Source organism: Sus scrofa, chromosome 3 (genome assembly GCF_000003025.6).
Source record: "Sus scrofa isolate TJ Tabasco breed Duroc chromosome 3, Sscrofa11.1, whole genome shotgun sequence".
Classification (NCBI taxonomy): Eukaryota; Metazoa; Chordata; class Mammalia; order Artiodactyla; family Suidae; genus Sus; species Sus scrofa.
In genome coordinates this window covers 110531560-110555482 of record NC_010445.4, presented here as the reverse complement: position 1 = coordinate 110555482, position 23923 = coordinate 110531560, and the positions used below count along the sequence as shown (strand labels likewise).

The 23923-nt window shown below is 47.9% G+C and overlaps 1 long non-coding RNA gene across 9 annotated transcripts in view; it reads right to left on the bottom strand.

Moving 5' to 3' along the window:
* LOC106509865 overlaps positions 1–23923 on the bottom strand; it is a 143098-nt gene that overhangs the window by 62580 nt on the left and 56595 nt on the right. The window contains exon 1 of one of the 9 annotated variants that reach the window (XR_002342806.1): positions 3537–4043. The exons of 5 other annotated variants lie outside the window; for them this stretch is intronic. This is a non-coding gene — a long non-coding RNA (uncharacterized LOC106509865). Of the gene's footprint in view, positions 1–3536; positions 4044–23923 lie in introns of those variants that run through there. 3 more of the 9 variants (XR_002342805.1, XR_002342799.1, XR_002342798.1) reach the window with 3 other exon arrangements.

Here is a 23923-nt window from a genome sequence, read left to right as displayed (position 1 = left end):
TGTTTTTGTTTGGTGTCAGCAGGGCTGCATTCCTCCTGAAGGTTCTAGGGGGAGAATCCATTTCTTTGCATTTTCCAAGCTTGTAAGGCCACTTGTATTCCTTGGCTCTAGAGCCCTTCTTCAAAGACAGGAGTATATATATGTATATATACACATACATACACTTTTTTTTTTTTTTAGGGCTGCACCCATGGCATATGGCAGTTCCCAGGCTGGGGGTTGAATCGGAGCTGCAGCTGCCAGCCTACACCACAGCTACAACAACGTGGGATCCGAGCTGCCTCTTTGACCCACACCACAGCTCATGGCAACACCAGATCCTTAACCCACTGATCAAGGCCAGGGATGGAACCCGCATCCTCATGGATATTAGAAAGGGTTATTACAGCTGAGCCACAGTGGGAGCTCCAGCATATAATATCTTAAAAAAATTAATAAGCACTAATATAGTGAGCCACGTCTGGACGTAAGTCCTTCCTCAGTCTCTGGTGTCCTTTTTCACTGTATTCAATCAAACATTCATTCAACAGATATTTACACTGCATCTACCTTGTGCAGAAGCATTGCACCAGATCCTTGGGATGGGGCAGTAAACACCAGCAAAGTCTAGGTCCTGATGAGCTTATAGTGATGTCTTCCAAAGGAAGAGAAACCAATACCGTGGTCATAGCCAGTCCTCCGGGGCAGGTGCTTCCCTGGCAGCATTCAGGAGAGGTCTAGAACGCTGAACACTCACAGTGACACATGCCCATGACACTGACCTTACTGTTGACAGCAGAGCACAGCGAGCATATATGACTGCAGGTGCTGGAATGAGAACTTGGCATATAATAGGGACATGCTGTATGCACACAGCACTGAACTGTTCAACTGGAGCTGACTGCCTCTCCTCCCCCAGCCCGTCTCTTTTCTTCTTCCCCTCCTCCACAACTGTCCCCCAAAGGCCTCCTTTATTCTTTCCTACCATCTTCCCCCTACATCTTCCAAAAGTCTCCATGTGCACTTACCCAATCTGTGTAGCAAAAACAACTGGGGATCCAATGGCTCTCAAGCGTTTGCTTTAAGCCAGGATGATACACACACATCACATACCCTTGACACTTAGAACATCTATAGCTTTGTAATGTGACTCTTTCTTTTGAAGCCTCTTCAGCTCAAATGCATCCTTGGGGCCAGCCAATCACCCGCCCACAGGCCAGGACGCTGGGCTGCCTCCAGCCACCCGCGCTAGGAGGATCAGATGCAGCTGTAAGGCTCTGACATGCCAGGCCGCCCTGCCGCTGGATGACGTCTTGAAGGGCCAAGGGCCCTCCCCCTTTCGGCTAATAGCAGCAACCACAGCTCAGGCTCCAGGGAAAATGCCGGACAGGGACACGGAGCAAGCAAGGCTGTTTGAAGTGGTTTAATCCCGATTCGTGCCCTGGCTATGAGGCAGGAATTTTAGAAATTCATTTCTATAGAGGGGAATGAAGTATTGGGTTGTTCCAAAGTGGAAACATAGAGCAGATGGCCCAAGTGCCTGAGCCCACACCCCACCCTGGTTCTCACCAACACGCAACCAGAGCTAGACTCCGCGACCACAATCGACAAGGTGGATGAGGCCCAGACCCCAGCCTTCCCTGTAATTGCGATGGCTATTGTGTGGCTCCTGCCCAGAAGCCTGAACTTGATCTCTAGGATAGAATATCCAGCATAGATTCTTTCTTAAGAAAAGGAAAGACAGATAATTGCCTCTAGCTTTCCAAGTGAAAGAAATAGACTCCCTCGTCCTGAGCCCCTGTTTACAGCAAAGCTGACACAGACAAGCTAATCTGTATTTACCCAAGGCATTCACTCAGTCTGCACAATAAGGAGGGCTCGAGTCTCCTGTACAGGATGTGGGCTGGGAGGTGGGAGCCAGGAGGAGAACAGAGGAAACGAACACGGATTGGGAGCCTTCCTGATGGAGTGGGTGTTTGACCCCCATCCCCCATGACTGAGGTGTTTGGGAGGCAGTTAGAAGGGATCCTGTTTTAGGGAGAAGAAATCTAAAGCTCAGCAGGATGAAGAAGAAACTCCCTTGAAATATCCAGATTCACGGAGCGAAACCAAGATTCAGAGCCTGGTTGGCCCAATTCCAAAGTGCTTTCCTCTACAACCTGCCGTGTTTGTTCGAGAAACTTCCCCCAGGGAGGCAGGGGCGGGGCCACACATGTGGAAGGCAGGTTTGTAATTAAAGCTTGGAAAATCCATGACCTCCTCGGAAACTATCTAACTGATATTTCATCCCACGCAGTTTCCCAGCAGTGGAACTGGGACCCAGGCACTGACAGCCCTGCCTCCCGCAGGCCCCCACATCTTTCCTGCTCGGGAACCAATCCTGACAGGTGTACAGCCCTCACTCGCCAGCCGCGGGTACTGGAATTACCTTTCCAGGCACACATCTGTTGCAACAAGACATCCACAGGTCCACCAACCTTCTCTAAACCATCCAATCACCACCACTCCGTCCTTGGGTACCTCCCGTTTCTGCGCGCAGAGCCCCCAATGCTCTGGCTGGTCCCCGAGAGGAAGCCTTGCCTTGCCCCACCCAGCTTCAGGCCTGATGGACTTTCAGGCATTTCCCCGCCTACTCGTGCTTCTCCCCAAGACCACTCCCCTTTCCATGCCCCACACCTGGACCCCAGCAAATCCTCTTCATTGGTCAAACCTTCCTCATTGGTCAAACCCACTTACTGATGTGGATTCAGGAAGTTTTGGGCCACCTCACTCAGAAGCCAACTCCACAAACAGGCGCCACCTACCTCTTCCCCCAACTCCCACCCCCTTCCCCCCCCAAGATCCCAACATTCCTTCCAGCCCCACCCACCTGAGCCACATCATTCACAGGTGCAGACAGTGATGTGCCTGTGAGGACGGGTGCATTATTCAGCATCCAAGATAAAACATGTAGGCTAGAACTTTCCCTGCCTGACAGTAAACATGGAGTTACAGGATTTAATTATGGCACTAGCTCAATTGATTTTTTTACCAATAACTTTTCATTAGATGGTTTATTGATTTTAACATGACACATCCAATTCCAGCACGCCAGTCCCAGACCACATGTAATATTGATATCCCATTCATCTTTCCATCCAGAGAGACAAAGCGCTGGGAGATAGAGATTTGAAACAAAAGCCCGAAAGCCCAACCAAGCCAACAGTACCCCTTCCGAGGGAGGCGATGCCCTATGTGGCCATGGCGAGGAGCTGGAAGAGGATGGAAGGGGGTGCCGAGCCCACTGTGAAACGTGGGCTCAAACTGCTTATAGACACTGTTTGCTCATGCAAGGTGACTCTGAAGGGTATTACCAAGTAAGAGGACAGGAATCAATAACTCACCAACAGCCAGGCAGCCTAGAATCTTTGGCCTGTACCCACAGCACAAGAGAAAGCTGGCCGAGACCAGCCTCAGCTCTGGTGTAGCCTGCACCCAACCTGGCCTGCCTGGCCCAGCGCTGCTCCCCTCCCCACCCACCCACCCCCCTGCACAGTGGCGTCCCACCAGCTGATTACCTGCTGTCCCTGGCTGGCCATGGTTCCTCCTTCAGGACAGACCTTCTCCTCCCAGGAAACAGCACGCATGGGCCAGACGCCTTACTGCCTCTTCAAAGCCAACACGCCAAACAAGCCAGGACACACCTCGGCATCCTGCCCACGACTCTCCCTGCAGCTCAGAGAGCCTTCCAGCTCCTACCACCAACCCTTTACAGCTTTCACCTGGGTGCCTATTAGAGCAGTGTTTCTTGGAATTACCTGGAGAGCTTCAAACTCAGATTATTGCTAATTTAGTAGGCCTGGAGGGAGTCTAAGACTTTGCCTTTCAATAATTCCCAGGGGTTGCTGATGCTGCTGGTCCCAGGACCACCTGTGAAGAAGAGCCAACTACAGGGTTGGCAAAAGCCTGAGAGTACTTTCTTTGCATTAGCGTGAGGCATAGCTCACGCTTTCCTGCAAAACTTGCCCTGAGCCCGAGACGGACCTGGATAGGAAAGTACATAAACAGTCCTATTCTCCCATCCAGGTAAGACAGCGCTCCCCCTGAGTGAGACCTGCCTCTAATGTTGTCCTTGAATTCCTGTTTGGGGGCAATCAACAATTAAATGAGGCCTTTATGGAACTTGAATAACACACTATGTGGGATGGGCCTCAAGATGAACTTCTTACTGCAGTTCAGGCAGCTGCAGATTCCGGGTTCTGGGCCTCCCGTGGATTTACAAGGCTGGTGATTGACAGGAGCCAGAGCCTAATGGGGTGGCCCCACCTGGGGAAGGAAGGCAGGCTCTGCAGCTCTTCTCTGGGCCTCCTCTAGAGTTGCTGCTTCCTTCTGAAGCAGGCCTCCAGGACTTCATTTATTTACACAGCAGCAGGAATGTGGGGCTGGGGCTGGTGCACTGGAGGTAGGTGAGTCAGCAGTCTGTTCTGGCCTCCCCCCCCCCCCGCCGCCCCCACTTCTAAGGAAGAGAACGCTGGGCTTGGAGCAGGAATACAGGCAGGCTCTGGGCCTGCTCTGCACTAACTGAATATGTGACCCCAACAGTGTCTCAGCATCACTGAATAGCTTGTTTCTTCTGTCAAAGGGGAAAAAAAAAAATCTGTCCTAATTCACAGGGTCAAGACAAATGCATAAGGATGCTGTAGGGGATTATTTAATTTTCACTAGTATTACCGTTATTTTTCCTAGGAGAAGATTATTTACCCCAAAGCAGCTTCTTCCCTGTTCTGGGACACTTTTCTGGCCCTTCCATCCTAGAGTTTTTGCCAGTGGCATCTATTGATTCACGAAGCTCTTGTTGAGCCCCTCCTCCTTGCCAAGCACCGCACCGAATACCAGAGCCCCCAAATGAAGCAGATAAGATGCTCAGCCCTGGGAGTGCCTGTTGTGGCTCAGTGGAAATGAACCCGAATAGTATCCATGAGGATGTGGGTTGGACCCCTGGCTTCATGTAGCGGGTTAAGGATCCGGCGTTGCCATGAGCAGGTCGCAGACATGGCTCAGATCCTTCACGGTTGTGGCTGTGGCTGTGGCATAGGCCGGCAGCTGTAGCTCTGACTGGACCCCTAGCCTGGGAGTTTCCATATGTCACACCTGTAGCCCTAAAATGAAAAGAAAAAAGGATACTCAGCCCTAAAGAGCGCTCAGCCTAATGGGAGTGACAGCAAGTGTCAAATAATCCCATTCCAGTGGGATGTGTTGATAGCCAGGTGTGCAGGGGACACCCTGAAGCAGAGGTAAGGCCTAAAATGCCTACCCAATACTGTCTTCCTTCTTTCTTAGTAACAGAACTTCCAATTTTTAGTTTGATATGGGGCCTCAAGAATAAAGATTATATTTTCCATCCTCCTAGGCAGCTAGATGTGACCATGTGACTAAGTTCTGGTCAGTGTTCATGGGGACAGAGTTTCGGTTTTACAAGGTGAGAAGACTTTTAGTGATGAAGGATGGTGATGGTTGTACAATAATCTGAATGCACTTAATACCACTTATGATGGCTAGGATGGTAAATACATATATACATAAATTTGTGAATAAATAAATAAAGGAAATACCTGGTAATTTTTCAAAGTAATAGCCAAACCTCAAGAGTATATGAGGTTTCCTGGGAAAGAGGAAGAAGTGAGCCAGAAGGGCTCACCTTTGAAGAACAGAAAAAGGAAGCTGGTCTAAAGAAAGAGATATATGGTATATATTCACAATGGAATACTACTCAGCCACAACAAAGAACAAAATAATGCCATTTGCAGCAACGTGGATGGAACTAGAGACTCTTATACTAAGTGAAGTCAGAAAGAGAAAGACAAATACCATATGATATCACTTATATCTGGAATCTAATATATGGCACAAATGAACCTTTCCACAGAAAAGAAGCAAACCCATGGACATGGAGAACAGACTTGTGGTTGCCAAGAGGGAGGGGGAGGGACTAGGAGTCTGGGGTTAGTAGGTGCAAACTATTGCATCTGGAGTGGATAAACAATGAGGTCCTGCTGTACAACACAGGGAACTATATCCAGTCACTTATGATGGAACATGATGGAGGATAATGTGAGAAAAAGACATATATATATATATGACTGGGTCACTTTGCTATGCAGCAGCAGTTGACAGAACATTGTAAATCAACTATAACAGAAAAAATAAAAATCTTAAAAAAAAATAGTGACAGTTGGTATGAGAGACAGAAGGAGAGAAAGAAACAGCTGTATGTCACAAAAAGCAAAGAGGGAGCGAATTCATGACATGATCAGGAAACTCTGGGAAAGCAGCAATGCCAGAGAGTGAGAGAGAGAAGCTGTTCAACAAAGTCTCCCCAAATTATTTTGTTAACAAAAGAGTCTGCAAGTTAGCACTGAGTGCAAGACCGAAACTGCACGTGGGGACTGTCGAAATTGGATTCTTCAAAGCTGATCAAAGAAAATGTCACATACAGCAAGACTGAGACTGCTTGAAGAACAACCTTTTACTTAATTCTCAAAGTAAAAGGGCTGCCTGCACGAAGTACAGTGGAGAAGCCGCCGATCAGAAGTCAGTGTCTGAGCTGTGGCGGAAACTCAGAAATGCAGGGTAAAAAGCACCTGCGGCAATGCTGAGGGAAATGCCCAGGACGGGAGATAAAGGGTCCCAGAGAGAAGAGAATTCTGGAGAAGAATCTTCACTGTCTTAAAACTATTCCCTCCACTTTGAGTCACTCTGGAGAAGTGACCTTTAACACTTGACACATCTGTGATCACATTAAGAACTCCCTGAGGCCTTGCAAAAAACCTTGGCTAAATGTCTGGAAACAGAATTCCTCCTAGGGAGGAAATTTTCCTATAAGAAAGTACCTTACCAGCCTTCAGATGGCAGGTCTGCCTGGAGTCACAGGATGACAGGAGACTGACGAAGGAGGAAGTTAAACAGGGCTGCATCGGGGAAGGGATGGGAGAATTGGGGGTGGGTGGGGGGTGGAGGGGGACCAGGAGTACAGAGTCACCAAAGGACTTCTGGAGGGTTCTCGCCATCCAATGTTTGCAACTCTGTAATCAACTCCTTCTGTCTCCTGAAACTTTATTAAACGAGGGGGACTTGGCTCAAAAGTAAGAAACAAAGGATGAATTCCCTGTTGGCACAAACACCAGGGTGTAATAAAGGGAGAGGCCCAAGGCTAGAGCAGAGAACAAGAACTCCTTGGAGACAGGAAGCTGGAACCAGAAGTGACCATGAGAATGAGGGCAGGAAGCCCCCAGGCCACATCTGGGGTAGATTACCACACAGGTCTGGCTTCAGGAACAGCTGTGCTGGGGCTTGGGGCTCTTAGAATAGCCAACCCATCTTTTCATCAACAGACCACTGTAGGGAGTTCCCATTGTGGCTCAAATCGGACTAGCTTCCATGAGGATGCAGGTTTGATCCCTAGCCTCGCTCAGTGGGTTAAGGATCTGGCGTTGCTGTGAGCTGTGGTGTAGGCTGGCAGCTGCAGCTCCGATTCATCCCCTAGCATGAGGACGTCAATATGCCTCAGGTGCAGGCCTGAGAAAAAAAATAGGTCACCGTATCCTTATTCCATCTCCATCCTGTCTCCTTCAATCCTACATTACAAGTTGCAAAGAGGAGGGGGTGGCTCACAGCATCACATGAAACAGAGATCAAAGAAAAGGAGAACTAAGGAAAGGGCATCAGATTGGATGACACTGGAAAGGGAATTTCAGCCGGGTGAGGTCAAGGGTGCTACCTGCAATGGTGTGGATAGTGCACTGCACAAAGGCAACCCATGTGCAAGACACCCTCCCTGCTGAGGCATCACAGAGTTGATATTCATGATAACTTTCCAGCCAAAGGGAGAAAAGTATCTTGAGGAATGTGTCCCTTTTCTTAATTGGCACCAGGTGCCTGAGGGGCCAGCAGCAGCCTCAGTGGGGACAGAAGGCAGAGGGCACAAAGCTGATAAATCAATTGTTAGTGAAGAAATGAAAGCCATGTGCCTGGAGCTCCTACATGGGGATATCTATTATTTATCTATAGCTGCACAGCAAGTTACTCCAAAATTTAGCAGCTTAAAACAACAGACATTTATTATCTCACAGTCCTGTGAGTCAGGAATCCAGGCGCACTTCAGCTGAGTGGTTCTGGCTCAGGGTCTCTGATAAACCTACAGTTCAGCTGTCAGCGGGGCCTACAGTCATTTCAAGACTCAACTGGGGCTGAAGGATCCATTTCTGAGCTTTCTCAAGGGGAAGCTGGCAGGCTTCTGTTCCTCCCAGTTGCTGGGCTGAGGGTCTCAGTTCCTCCCTGCATCACGTGGGCATTTCCATCAAGTTGCCCACAACATAGCAGTTTGCTTCCCCCAGTGTGAATGATGCAAGAGAGAGAAATAGAGGAGGGGAGGGGAGGGGAGGGGAGGGGAGAGGAAGATGGGAGAAGGGGAGAGGAGAGGAGGGGAGAGGGAAGTGTGGATAGATTTCCAATACAGAAACCAGAACCCAGCCTCAGAAGTGACATCCCATCCTTTTTGTTCATTCTGTTCTTAAAATAGGTCAACGGGTCCAGCCCTCATTCAAAGGGAGGGGATCGCACTAGAGCGTGAAAACTAGAGGCTGGGAATCACCGGAGGGCATTTTAGGGGCTGCCTTTCAGGAAATAAAGGCTCAACCGCTCTTTCAGAGAGAAGGCAAAATCTTTCTCTTATTCTGGGTATGAAATCATTAAGAGGCAAACAGAATTTGGGAAAAGTGCTAAACTCACTTTTAGCAGAAACCAGAGTGTGCTCCAGCTAGTGACACCCCGCCAGAGTGGAGCCTGATGGCAGAAAGAATTGCCACTGGCTGCCCCTCAGTAGGAACCTGGGCGTTTGCTTTACAGGGATTTTGCTTTGATGCCCGAGTGCATCTACCTCACGTGAGTATGAAGAAAGTTCATGAACACCAGGTTTCTAACCCAGAAAAAGAGCCCATGCAAACATCTCAAGAGGTGTTCAAGGCAAACAAAGCACCTCACAGGTCGGCTTGGTTTCTGCTTTCTGTGTGGCCAGACCTGTGGGCAGAAGCTGGAGGAAAGTAAAGGCTCACCAGATCAGCCAGTAACAGGCAGCATCTGCTCCCAGCACTGCCAACACCTGGGGGGTGTCCAGGACCCCTAGAAGGCTGGGCTTGAGGCTGCCAATTATCCTAGAATAAAAGTCCTGTGTGGAGGGGACCTCCTTGTCTCATCCTGACTCACACCCACCATGAGACTCTATGCTTTCTTTTAAATGTCTAGGGCACAGAGAGACACAGGGATGAAAGGGAGGCATTCTCTGGCCATCATCAAAAAGTCTACAAATAATAAATGCTAGAGAGGGTGTGGAGAAAAGGGAACCCTCCTACACTATTGCTAGGAATGTAAGTTGGTGCAACCACTGTAGAGAACAGTATGGCGATTCCTTTAAAAAACTAAACATAGAAGTACCATATGATCCAACAATTCCACTCCTGAGCATATATCTAAAGACAACCGTAATTCAAAAAGATACATGCTCAGAGTTCCCATGGTGGTGCAGTAGTAACAAACCCAACTAGTATCCATGAGGACACGGGTTCGATCCCTGGCCTTGCTCAGTGGGTTAAGGATCTGGTGTTGCCGTGAGTTGTGGTATAAACTGCAGGCATGGCTTGGATCTGGTGGTGTTGTGGCTGCAGCGTAGGCCAATTCAACAGTTCATGGTAACTGCACATGTCCTTCCCCGATGAACCAATCCCCACCTGTAACCCCTGGGCCAACAACTTCTTGCCACCATGCCCACCAGCTTGGCTCACCTCCTAGTTTCTGGCCCACTTCATCTGAGGCAGCCAATTCAACCCCAGCCTTGGAACGTCCATATGCCTTGGGAGTGGCCCTAAAAATAAAAAATAAAAAATACATGCACTCCAATGTTCATTGCAACACTATTTACAATAGCCAAGACATGGAAACAACCTAAATGTTTATCAACAGAGGACTGGATAAAGAAGGTGTGGTACATAGCTACAATGGAATATTACTCAGTCATATCAAGGAATGAAATAATGCCATCTGCAACAACATGGATGGACCTAGAAATTATCATAATTAAGTAAGACAGAAAGACAAATGTCATATGAGACCACTAATATGTGGAATCCAATGAAAAATGATACAAAAGAATTTATAAAACAGACCCAAAGACTTTGAAACCGAATTTATGGTTACTAAAGGGGAGACAGTTACTAAAGGGAGGAGGGAGCGATAAACCAGGGGGTTGGGATTGACAGATGCACACTAACTACTATATATAAAATGGATAGGTGACAAGGACCTACTGCAGAGCACAAAGTAGCCTATTCAGTACTGTGTAATAACCTCCATGGGAAAACAATCGGAAAAGGAATGGATATACGTGTATGTATAACTGATTTACTTTGCTATATGCCTGAAACTAGCACAACTTTGTAAGTCAGCTACACTCCAAAAAAAATATTTAAAAAAATAAATATAAAAAAATTTTTTTTAAAAGGGAGGTATTCTCAACTTGGAACATACCATTAGACAACAGCCAACTCTTCTGGGTTCTTTAGAGGCACCTGGAATTTTTGAGCCACCCTGGAGTTGATTCAATTCACAAATAGTTATTGAGGGTCTGTTATGATGATGGGTCAGCTCCAGGGAATTCTCAGGATTAATTGTAGAATTAATTCCTGGATTAATCATTTTCAGCAGCCGTCTGCTTCTGCTAAACTGACGACTGAAATCACGTCTATCTTATTTACTAGGTATCACCAGCCTGGCACAGAGCCCAGCATGAAATACATGCTCAGTAATCGTAGGGGCGGGGAGCAATGGCTCCAAGAGAAAAGCGGGGCTCTGCAGGGGGTGGAGCACAGGTCAGTCCTCTGAGGAGCACAAAGAGGACTCGCAGGTCAGGGCAGAGGTAGAAATGTTTTCCTTCCAGGTTATAGGGAATCAGATGAAGCCAATTTCAGATTGAGAGCAAGCACTAAGATGCCACCCTTCTACTTCATGTTCCTCACCCTGTCACCCTCCTGGGTCTCCTTTGCAAAAAGAGCAGAGAACTCAAATGACAACAGCCATTCCCCTTTTCCAGGGCCCAATCTCCAAGTGGTAGATCTGTGTAGGTGAAAACCAACCCAACAACTTCAACATGAGACTATGAAATATTCCCTAGCCCCATAACTAGGTGGGTGGCCTTGAGCAAATCATTTAACCTGTCTCTGTTGCAGCCTCAAACTCTTTACTTACCTGTACTGAGCAGAAGAATATTTTGGTTTGTTTTTTGGGTTTTTTTGGCCGTCCTGTGGCATATGGAGTTCCTGGGCCAGGTATCAGATCTGAGCCGAAGTTCTGACTTAAGCCACAGCTGTGGCAACTCCGGATCCTTAACCCACTGTGCCTGGCTGGGGATGGAACCTGAGACCAGCACTCCCAAGATGCCTCCAATCCCATTGCATCACAGTGGGAACTCCAGAGCAGCTTTTTTTTTTTTTTTTTTTTTTTGGCTTTTAGGGCCACACCCTCAGCATATGGAAGTTCCCAGGCTAGGGGTCAAATTAGAGCTACATCTGCCAGCCTATACCACTGCCACAGCAATGTGGTATCCAAGCTGTGTCTGTGACCTACACCACAGCTCACAACAATGCCAGATCCCCGATCCACTGAGCAAGGCCAGGGATCGAACCCACATCCTCATGGATACTAGTTGGGTTCTTAACCTGCTGTGCCACAATGGGAACTCCCCAGAGCAGCTTTTTTTTTTTTTTTTTTTTTTTTTTTTTGTCTTTTTGCCATTTCTAGAGCGGCTCCCTCGGCATATGGAGGTTCCCAGGCTAGGGGTCTAATCGGAGCTGTAGCCACAGGCCTACACCAGAGCCACAGCAACTGGGATCCGAACCGCGTCTGCGACCTACACCGCAGCTCACGGCAACACCAGGTTCTTCACCCATTGAGCAAGGCCATGGATCGAACCTGCAACCTCATGGTTCCTAGTCGGATTCGTTAACCACTGAGCCACGATGGGAACTCCCAGAGCAGCTTTTTAATGCAATGTCATCTGCTTGTTTACTTTTGCTTTTGTTGACTTTGCTTTTGGTATCAAATTCAAATAGTCATTGTCAAGACCAAGGTCAAGGGGTTTACTCTCCCTGAGTTCTCTTTCAGGACCTTTACAGTTTCAGTTCGACTTCAAGTCTTCCATCCATTTTGAGTTGTGTATGGCGTAAGACAGGGATCCAGTTTCATTCTTTTGCATGTGGCTATCCATGTCTTCCCACTTAGGTAAGAGACTATCCTTTCCCCATTGTATATTCTTGGCTACTTTGTTGAAAATTAATTGACCATATATGCATGGGTTTACTTCTAGACTCTACACTGTTCCACTGGACTATGAGCCTGTTTTTATGCCAGCACCATACTGTTTTGATTACTGTATCTTTATAATATAGTTTGAAATTACAAACTGTGATTCCTATAGGTTTGTTCTTCTTTCTCAAGATTGCTTTGAATGTTTGGGGTCTTCCATGTTTCCATAGACTTTAGGATTGTTTTTCTATTTGTGTGGAAAGCACATTGGCATTTTTATAGATGTTGCATTGAATCTATAGATTGCTTTGGGTACTACAGACATTTAAACCTTATTAATTCTTTCAATCCATGAGCATAGAATACCTAAAGGAAACCATCATAAAATAAAAAGGCATTGCTGTGGCTATGGCATAGACCGGCAGCTGTAGCTCCAATCTGACCCCTAGCCTAGGAACTTCCACATGCCACAGGTGCAGCCCTAGAAAGACAAACGACAAAAAAATAAAAAATTTAAAATTAAAAAAATAAAAAGGCAGCCTATGGAATGAGAGAAAGTATTTACATATTTACAGATAAGGGATTATTATCCAAATTCAAGGAATTCACATAACTAAGCAAAAACCCAAATAACCCAATTTAAAAATGAGCAAAGGATGTGATTAGACATTTTTCTGAAGACATATAAATGACCAACAGGTACATGAAAAGGTACTCAGCATCACTAATCATCAGGAAAACCCACATCAAAAAACCCACAGTCACTCTGCACCTGTTAGGATGGCTGTAATCAAAATTCAATAAATGCTGGCTAGGGTGTGGAGAAAAGGAAACCCTTGTATACTGTTGGTGGAAATGTAAACTGGTACAGCCACTGTGGAAAACAGTATGGATATTCCTCCTAGAAATTAAAAAGAGAACTACCATATGATTCAACAATCCCTCTTCAGGGTAGATATGCAAAGGAAATGAAACCATTATCTCCAAGAGATATCTGTACTTCTGTGTTCATGGCAGCAATATTCACAACAGTCAAGGTATTGAAACAATATAACCATCCACTGATGCATGAATGGATCAAGAAAATGAGTTCTAAAAATATAATGGAATGCTATGCAGCCTTAAACAAGAAGGAGATCCTATCACTGGGAACAACATAGGTAAAACTAGAGGGAATTATGTTAAGTGAAATAAGGCACACAGAGAAAGACATATACTGTATAGTATCACTTATATGTAAAATCTTTAAAAAACTCTAAGAAACAGAGTGTAGAAAATGGTTGAAGGGACTGGAGGTAGGAGAAATAGGAGAAGTCAGCAAAATTGTGTAAACTTTTAGTTACAAGATGAATGAAGTCTGAGGATCTACTGTATAACATGGTGACTATAGTTGATAACACTGTATTTGTATAATTGAAATTTGCTGAGAGAGTAGAACTTAAATATTCTCAAACATACACACACAAAGGTAAATATGTGAAGTGATTATCAGGGTAATTAACATGATGGGGGAGTCCTTTCACAAGGCAAGGTTGTTTCAAAATCATGTTGTAACTTTAAGTATCTTACCACTTTGTACATTATATCTCAATAAATCTGAAAAACAAAACAAAAGGCTATTTCTTCATCCTTAAAATAAAGGCATTAGACTAGCAAGACTCTGTGGTTCCCTTTCTCTTCTGATATCCAGTGATTCCATTTTTCTGGCCTATTTTGAAGAGGATACGGATTAGGTCTGACCCGCCGTGAACTGTGGGGTGGCTCATCAGCTTCTGATGAGAACTGGAGTGGGTCTAGAAGACATGAATGTACACACCCTCTGTGTTCTGTTTCCATGGAGTCTGGTTCTGGAACGCCGTGTCTGTGAGGAAGGTGAAGCATATTTCCTGTAGGCAGTTGCTTATGTTTCCCAAGCCCTCTGGGGAAGAAGAGGCAGCATGACAGAGCTGAAAGCTCACTGGACTTAATGAGGAGACCTGGATGCTGATCCTGAACCAGGCGTGCGCGTCGGCAATTCACTCATCCTCTTTGGCTCTCCATCTGCTCCTCGCTGATGGACAGAATGCCCACCCTGCCAGCCTCATGACACCGTTGGGAAAGGCTTCCCCGAAACATGACGTGCTAGACAGATGTGCCATACTGTCAGGAGAATCCTGTCAAATAGGACATGAGAGAATGAGGGGGTAAATGGTCCGGCATTTGGAGGCACGAAGACACCCTTAAGATTTGTGCATTCTGGAAAGTTGAGGTGAAAGCTGGACTTTGTGAGTCTGTCTAGTAAGAGGCCACATGGCACAGCTGGTGAACCAGTCAAACTGGAGGATCAAGATGCCAGTGTTGCCATCATCTAGCTGAGGGCGTGCACATCACTTCGCCTCCCTAGAGCCTCAGTTAGCTCATTTATAAATGGGTATAACCTTCTTGCCCTGCCTACCTCCCAAAGTCATCGCTGGATCGAATAAGGCCATTCTTTCTAAAAACATGGCACACTATAAAGGCCACCACACACTGGGTGTCACTACTCCTGGGGATGCTGGGCACTTAGCAGGGACTCCTAGTAATTAACCTGCTGAACTGGTAAGCACAGCCAGCCTACAGCACCAGCCTATGGCATCGGATGGAAGAGACAGACACTACATGAGATGATGGTAACTACAAGGCTTCACCTGCCTCCAAAATGTTCCCCTCCTCCCTTGCTTAGAGCACTTCCCATTAGAATTACCCCAGTGAAGCACGTTCAATTGAGCGATAGCTCAGAGCACCAGGGTGTCCAGGCAGGGAGCAAACAGGGACTAGAATCCAACCTCAATCCCACCTAGCAGGGCCTGTGTCTGCCGAGAGGGAAGGGTGCTTTTCTCTGATTCTCATGGCCCACCGGCCACGGGGACCAGCACATCCCACCTGGAGGTTAGGAAACAAGTGATCAGGGCTTAAATGAACAAATGATTCCTGGAATGGGTCGGTCACTCTTCCTTTGCCTCCCACTAGTAGATAGACATCTGGAGAAATAAAATGCCAACCTACCAGCGAATTCTGTGTGTGTGTGTGTGTGTGTGTGTGTGTAATAAACCTTAGTTCTCAAGGGTATGGAGGGTGTGGCAGGATGGGGTAGTTTGAGGGGACCACACAGGAAGCCCAATGTGGGCTCTGGGAGCTGGGAGACGTGGGCCAGTGCTGCTGGAGGAGAAAGCAGGCGGCATGGCACCCACTGGGGCTCCAGGAGAAGAGGTAAGAGTCTAGCCTGACCAACGCAAACTTGCCTGGCCTCAGACTCTTGTGGAAGTTCGGTCCTTCCAGTTTAGGCTGTAGGGGAATAACTGCAGTGGGCGATATTTCCTGAAAGGCCCCAAGGCTCCACCCTCTGACCTGGCGGGTGAGCCCTTAGCCTTCCCCCAGAGAGCTCACTAGAGCACTCCCGCCGCCTCCTCATTACAGCAGCACAGCCCCTGAGCACTGCTAGGTGGCTTCAAGCCAATAGGAACAAGCAGCCGAGGCCACTTCAAGGTCACAGCACCTGCGTGAACTCCAGTGACTCCTGTGCCCCTCTTTTCTCTCCAGATGAGACACCCCAGTGTCTGAGGCCTGCAAAGCCTCCAGAGTTTTCTGGGAACTGGACGCTGGGCAAGACAATGAACAGAGACAGCAGAACGTGCCATGGTAGGAAAGGAAGGAGGGTTTCCTCAGGGAGGGCAGCAAAATAGCCCAGGGAGTAGCTCCCTATAAATCTTGGCAACACAACCTCGCAGCCAAGGGCACACTCCCCTCACAGCAGGAGGGCAGGCCAGGGGCCAGGGGTCTTGTCCAGCTTTCTAGACAGAAAAATACTTTTTCCTTCTGGCAGAATGCAGGCTCTAACCTAACCCTTCCCGTGGAGTCCATCCCCTCACTCTGGAGGCTGAGAAACGCATCCATGGAGAGAAGGAAAAGGAAGGAGACACACCTAGGGCAAACTGCACACCCTTCCTTCCCTGACCCTCTGGTTTTGAGGAATGGGGAACACGAGGCTGCTAATGATCAAAGGCCTGTTGGTCTAGATGACGGCCTAGACATAAACTCTTCAAGATATTTTCAAAGATGCCATCAATTTTAATGCAAAATTGCTCTGAAGACCAGAGTCACCTCTTTCAAGAATGAGTATTATTTAATGTGATAATGCAGCTCTCATACAGTTGTTTGTGCTTTTTTTTTTTTTTTTTTTTTTTTTAAGGGCACACCCTTGGCATATGGAAGTTTCCAGGCTAGGGGTTGCATTGGAGCTATAGCTGCAGGCCTACACCACAGCCACAGCAAATTCAAGCCGCACTGCAACCTATACCACAGCTCGAAGCAACACCAGATCCTTAACCCATTGAGCAAGGCCAGGGATAGAACCTGCATCCTCATGGATACTAGTCAGGCTTGTCACTGCTTAAGTCATGATGGGAACTCCCTGTCTGTGCTTTTTGATATGTTTGAACATCCACAGGGCCTCAGGAAAGACACTCAGCCATGTTCTTCCAGACATCTCAGTGAGCAAGTGATTCAGTTTCATTGAGATGCTCTTTTGGGGATCCCACAACAGGTGATGATGAAGCAGGCCACCCCTCAACTTTGCGAGGGCCAACACAAAGGTGCAAATAGAGCCCCATTTATGTAGGCCTAACATTTAAAAGTTATTGATCAAGCTAACAAAATGTTATACCATCCTATCCTAATAAATACATATTTACCACTTAGAATACAGTTTCTTTTTTCTCTTTTTTTTTTTTTTTTTTTGTCTTTTTGCATTTTCTAGGGCCGCTCTCGAGGCATATGGAGGTTCCCAGGCTAGGGGTCTAATCTGGAGATGTAGCCTCTGGCCACAGCCATAGCAATACCAGATCTGCTCTGAGTCTGAGACCCACGCCACAGCTCAGGGCAACGCCAGATCCTTAACCCACGGAGCAAGGCCAGGGATCGAACCCGCAACCTCATGGTTCCTAGTCGGATTCGTTAACCACTGAGCCACTATGGGAACTCCAGAAGACCGGTTTCAAATTTAAAACACTCACCCTCCTCAGAATCCTGCTATACACATGCTCCCCCACCCCAAGTGCTCAGCCCTGAGCTCAAGGACTTTTCTTCCCATCCCCCACACCACTTGCCCATACATATCCCAGCCCACATACCCAAGCTTCAGCTACTAACAGACCCCCATTTACCACCCTTTGTACAGACAAGCCAGACTGGCTGTGACCTCTGCCTTTGGGAGGATGAACCTGGGAAAGGGGCCTGAAGAAGGCTGGAAGCAGGCTTGGGGTCATTCAGCGAGGGAATTCTAGGTATCATAGAGAGTCTCTAGGTATCGGAGAATATTCTAGAATTCTCTAGATTGCCAGAAAATGTTCTAGAAGAGGTACATGGGGTCCAAGAAGTCACATCTCCTCGCCCACAGAGAGAGGCACAGCTGGAGGAGGGGCATAATGGGGAACCTGCAAAGGCCATGGCACAGGGTAAAAGACGGCATCTCAGGGCATTATTATTATTATGTAAAATCTGAATCCAGGACCCCAGTGCTCACCCAGGTCATTCCCATGACTTCGGAAAATCTACTTCAACTCTCTGGGCCCAATTTCTTCATTGATAAAATGTGGGGTTTTAGCCAAGCCTTTTTTATGTGCCTTTACAGAACTAAAATCCCATGCTTCCACTCTAATTAAGTTCCAGCAACACCCATGGAGTACCTCCCACGGGCCAGGCCCTGCAGTGAATGCTTTTGCATACACTATCTTGCACACCCACTTTCCAGCCAGACAAGTTTATGGAGCTGGATCCAGCCTGGATATCCCAAAGATATCTAGGGATGGACACTAAAAATGATGCAATGCTAAGAGCATCCAAGAGGGAAACTCCAAGATTCTAACAAACCCACAGTCCACCTATAGCGGCAACCCTGAGGGGCTGGCAGAGAGGCAGACGTAACACATGGGAGGGGGGTGCCTCCTGCCTAGTCTGTGGCTAAGAAGGCAGGGGTATTTAGGGCTGCATTCAGATACTAATTCACACTCACAAAAAACAAGTGAAAGCGCCTGGGTCACTCTATTTGCTCTTAAAAGGAAAGGTCTGGGCCAAAAAGAGAACAGTGTGGGGGAAGGGAAGCTAAAATCAGAGGAAGCATTAAGGTCAATCCCATGCTTCTTGTGTTAAGACTGAGGCAGGTCTGCAGGTATTTGGGAATAATGCCATCCTTTTTCTATTTCCCTAAGATTCTCTAGGGCTTCACAGCCCTCAATTTGTGAAGACATCTCTCCTGCAGGCCCCTGTTCTTGAGATCCAGTTGACTCATGCACTGCTTCTCCTTGGTCAGCTGACCCTCCTCAGGTCATGACGTGCTGTTTGACCTTGAATGAGTGTCTTAATTCTCCAGGCCTCAGTATTCTCAATGGTAAAATAAGCCTTCTGGGAGTTCCCATCGTGGCTCAGTGGTTAATGAATCCGACTAGGAACCATGAGGTTGAGGGTTCGATCCCTGGCCTCGCTCAGTGGGTTAAGGATCTGGCATTGCCATGAACTGTGGTGTAGGTCGCAAAAATGGCTCGGATCTGATGTTGCTGTGGCTGTGGTGTAGGCTGGTGGCTGTAGCTCTGATTAGACCCCCAGCCTGGGAACTTCCATATGCCACGGATGCAGCCCTAGAAAAGCCAAAAAAAAAAAAAAAAAGAAAGAAAGAAAAAGAGCCTTCTGAGGACTAAAGGAGATAACACCTGTTACGTGCCTGGCACAGGATACACAGTCCACAATTGCTAGAAGTGAGTACTATTGTCCTGTCCGAAGCGAGAGCAAGAAAAAGAGAACAGCCAATTTGGAGGCAGATCAGCCCTGCTGTCTTCCTGAAAGGACAATGTGCCACTTCTTCCCTGAGGACATTGGTCTTGGCCTGTCACATCAGGCATAGGACAGCTTGTAGTCACACAGCAGAGTCGGTCAGCCAACCACCCCCTACCCCCAGGGCCTCATCAAATATTGATGGAGTGTGTAATGTCTTCCAAACACAATACTCCGCTTCTCAAACAAGAGCCTGACCTTCTCTGACCCCAGAGGAGGGTGAGGGCTTTCACATCCTTCCAGTGGCTGCACCTCTAGTAAATCTTGCCCTTGTCAGGGACAAACATCAGGTGTGCCGTCCCTTTCGTGGCAGGATGAAAACTACCACTGCCTGTTTTTCCTATGAAGCCAGCTCCCCAAAAAGAGAAGGGATAGAGATGGAAACTAATGTTAGGGAGTTCCCGTCATGGCTCAGAGGAAACAAATCTGACAAGCATCCATGAGGACACAGGTTCGATCCCTGGCCTTGCTCAGTGGGTTAAGGATCCAGGGTTACCATGAGCTGTGGTGCAGATCACAAACAAGGCTCAGATCTGGTGTTGCTGTGGCTGTGGTGTAGGCTGGCAGCTGTAGCTCCAATTCGACGCCTAGCCTGGGAACCTCCGTATGCTACAGGTGCGGCCCTAGAAAGACACAAAGAAAAAAGAAAACTAACGTTGGAAGCACCTCTTCTGTACCAAGCCCTGAACAGAAGGCTGTGGTGCACAATCAGGTTTAATCCCAGTAGGAACTCTGTAATGTGGATGACACTGGCCAGAGTTATGGATGATGGCAAGGAGATGCAAGGAGATTCATGAGGAGGCTCAAGCAAGCTCACGACATTTGTCCAGGGAGCTGACATGCAGATGTGGGTCTAAAAATCAGTGTGCTTCTGCTGACACTACTCAGGAAATGAGAGCCAAGGGAGATGAGAAACCTCCCTGGTGGCCTACCCATTAAGGATTCAAAGTTGTCACTGTTGTGGCTTGGGTTTGATCCCTGGCCCAGGAATTTCTGCATGCTGTGGGCACAGCCAAAAACAAAAAAGCAAAAAAGCAAAAAAAAGGAGTTCCTATTGTGGCTTAGCGGTAATGAACCCAACTAGTATCCATGAGGATGCAGGTTCGATCCCTGGCCTTGTTCAGTGGGTTAACGATCCAGCATTGCTATGAGCTGTGGTTTAAGTCACAGACGTGGATCAGATCCCATGTTGCTGTGGCTGTGGTGTAGGCCAGCAGCTGCAGCCCCAATTCAACCCCTAGCCTGGAAACTTAACATATGCCAAAGGTGTGGCCCTAAAAAGCAGAGCAAACAATTAAAAAACAAAAATAAACAAAAATAAAAAAACAAAAACAACAACAAAAAAATCTATAAGTTCTTTGGGCCCCTGCTAAGCAATCCCCAACCAGATCATGTCTCCTGGTCCTCTGAACCAAACCTTGTTTTCTGCTCCTTTATAAATAAAATTACATCTCTTCCTTAAGAATACCCATCAGGGAGTTCCCGTCGTGACTCAGCAGAAACGAATCTGACTAGTAACCATGAGGACGCAGGTTCAATCCCTGGCCTTGCTCAGTGGGTTAAGGATCCAGCATTGCCAGGAGCTGTGGCGTAGGTCACAGATGTGGCTCAGATCCCACGCTGCTATGGCTGTGGTGTAGGCCGGCAGCTACAGCTCCGATTTGACTCCTAGCCTGGGAACCTCCATATGCCGTGAGTGCGGCCCTAAAAAAAGACAAGAAAAAAAAGAATCCCTATTAGGAGTTCCCACTGTGGTGTGGTGGGTTAAGACTCTGCAGCAGCTCAGGTCCCTGCAGAGGCATGAATTCAATCCCCAGCCCAGTGCAGTGGGTTAAAGGATCTGGCGTTGCCGCAGCTATGGCCTAGGTTGAAGCTCCAGATCAGATTCACTCCCTGGCCCGGGAACTTCTGTGCGCCACAGGTGCAGCCATTAAAAAAAAAAAAAAAAAAAATCCCCATTAATAATAGGTATTTATTGAGTCTCTTTGTAACTGGGCCCTGCACGAGGTCAGGGCAGGATGGGACACAGGTGTGGCACATCTATTTCTTAGCATAGCTGAAAACAGTATTTTCCCTCATGTTATTTATAACCTACTTACAAGTCACAGGGATCATTCTAAAAATCAACAGTATTTATAAATATGTGAGAATTTAGGTTTTTTGTTTTGTTTTGTTTGCTTTTTAGGGCCACACCCACAGCATATGGAGGTTCCCAGGCTAGGGGTCGAATCGGAGCTGTAGTTGCCGGCCTACACCAGAGCCACAACAACACGGGATCCGAGCCGCATCTGTGACCCACACTACAGCTCACAGCAACGCCAGATCCTTAACCCACTGAGCAAGGCCAGGGATCGAACCTGCAACCTCATGGTTCCTAGTCGGATTGTTTCCACTGTGTCACGACAGGAACTCTGAGATTTAGAAATTAACTCCATTTTAGGGCACCACAAAGAAGATCACATATCTCCTAGGATCTTCACAATAACCCTGTGAGGTCAGGAGGGGTTATCACAAGGAAACTAAAGTATATAATGACTGTCTCAGAGTCACAGAGTTAGTACTGAGTCAGGACTAGAACCAGGTCTGCCTTATAAATGATACAAACCAACATTGTAAAGCCAGCTATTTTAGAGGCTTTTTTGTGTGTGTGTCTTTTTGTCTTTTGAGGGCCGCACTGAGGCATATGGAGGTTCCCAGGCTAAGGGTCTAATTGGAGCTACAGCTGCCGGCCTATACCACAACTCACGGCAACGCTGGATCCTTAACCCACTGAGCGAGTCCAGGGATTGAACCCAAAACCTCACAGTTCCTAGGCAGATTAGTTTCCACTGCGCCACTATGGGAACTCCCCATTTTATAGATTAAAAAATAAAAAATAAAACAACCGGGGCAAAACAGAGAAGTGGAATGGCTTGTCTCTGATCACACAGTTAGTGGGGATTTGAACCCATGCAGGCTAGTGCCAGAGTCTGGGGCTTAACCATTTTATACCTTCCTCTCCAACAACTTAATTTCTATACCAAGTTCCCCTCCACTGGGGAAGCAAAAACCTAAGTTCTGTCATTTTGTGGTTCCTCGTCCCTTTTCTCTGAAGTGTGTACAAGTTCAGTGGCGGGGTGGGGGTTGCAAAGCACAAAGGGGTGTCACATCCCGAGTGTGTCTGGGGTCACTGACCCACCTGGGCCTCAGACATCATGCCCAACGTGGGCTGCCCTCGCTGTCCCCTGCTCCTGTCCTCCAGTGAGGGGAGGGGGGCACACTCAGGGCAGGGGACTCAGTCCCCTATTCTGTGCCATGCTGGCCCTAGGAAGTTCTGCAAGGCTGGCCAAGGCCTTATAGGCCAAGGTCCAGCACAAAGCCATCCCCTCTGTGGTCTGGCTGCCTCCCCAGGGCTCCCCTGCAGGAGGCAGAGGGCAAGGCCCATTTCTCGGGCCAACAGCCTCTCAGCTCCCCTCTTGCCCCCCTGTTTCAGTCCCTCACACCTGTGTATGCCACACCCATAGGCCACTGTGGTCACCCCAAATGGGGAGATGCCTTTGTTTCATCCTCTGCCCTGTCATATCCGTCCCCTGCGGGGACAGGTTCAGAAGGGCCTGGCTGCTTGAGGTGGGGGAGGATTACGACAGGGATGCGGAAGACTTGGAGAGAAAAAAAACCAAGAAACTTTGATTAGCACAAAAATATGTAATTATCTACGTACACACATACATGTTGAGGGAGACCTGAGAGTGGATTTAGTAAGACTTCACAGAATAAATGTATTCGAGAAAGGTCTCACAGCAAGGAAACACGGATCAATCAGTTGAGGAAAGTCAAGTATTTCCACCCAGCCAGTCATGCCTCACAGACCCAGAGAAACCGAGAGAAGATCACGAGTCATTTTCTTCACGCTTGAATTAAAGGTGAGACAACTAACTTCATTCTTTTTTTCTTTTACAGCTGTGCTTGCCGCAAAGGGAAGTTCCTGGGCTGGGGGTCGAATCACAGTCGCAGCTGAGGCCTATGCCTCCACCACAGTCACACCGGATCTGAGCCGCATCTGTGATCTACGCCCCAGTTTGTGGCAATGCCGGATCCTTACCCCCCTGAGCAAAGCCAGGGGTCAAACCTGCACCCTCACAGAGACAATGTTGGGTCCTTAACCCCCTGAGCCACAATGGGAGCTCTTAACTTTGTTCTTGAATACCTACTACGTGCCTGGTGCTGGGGATTCAGCTGAGAGCAAAACTGACACACAAAATGTGCAGCAGGTGCCAGGCGGGTAAGAGGCCACAAGGTCCAGCATTCCAGATGGGTGCCATGGCCACGCGTCCTCAAGGGCTGCTGGCTCACAGGGTGGCAGGTGGACATGAGGTCACAGAGAGCTCTTGGCAGAGGGCCTGATCAGGAAGCGCCCAGCAAAAGGCGCTGCTGTAACGATTATCACTCTGGTGGGTCTTCCCCGCTCCAAAGCCACGTTGCTGTTTGGGCTCCCCTGGGCACCACCACCGTAGGCGTGGGCTGGGCAGAGGAAGCTGGGCACTCTATATCACGTTCGGTGGCCCCAGGGACCTGGATCTCCAGTGTTGGCAGCGCAGCTCCAGACCTTAGCTTTGGCACAGACACTCCAGGCGGCCTGCCCCCCCCCAACCAAACCTGCTTCCCAGCACGACTCCCACATTCCTTCTGGCTGAAATGCCTTTATAAGGCCAAGTCCCGTGGGCAGGGATTTAGTTAACTCTTCACGTGCCTTTGCACAACCCCGCATGGGAGAACAATTCCTCCCCTACGT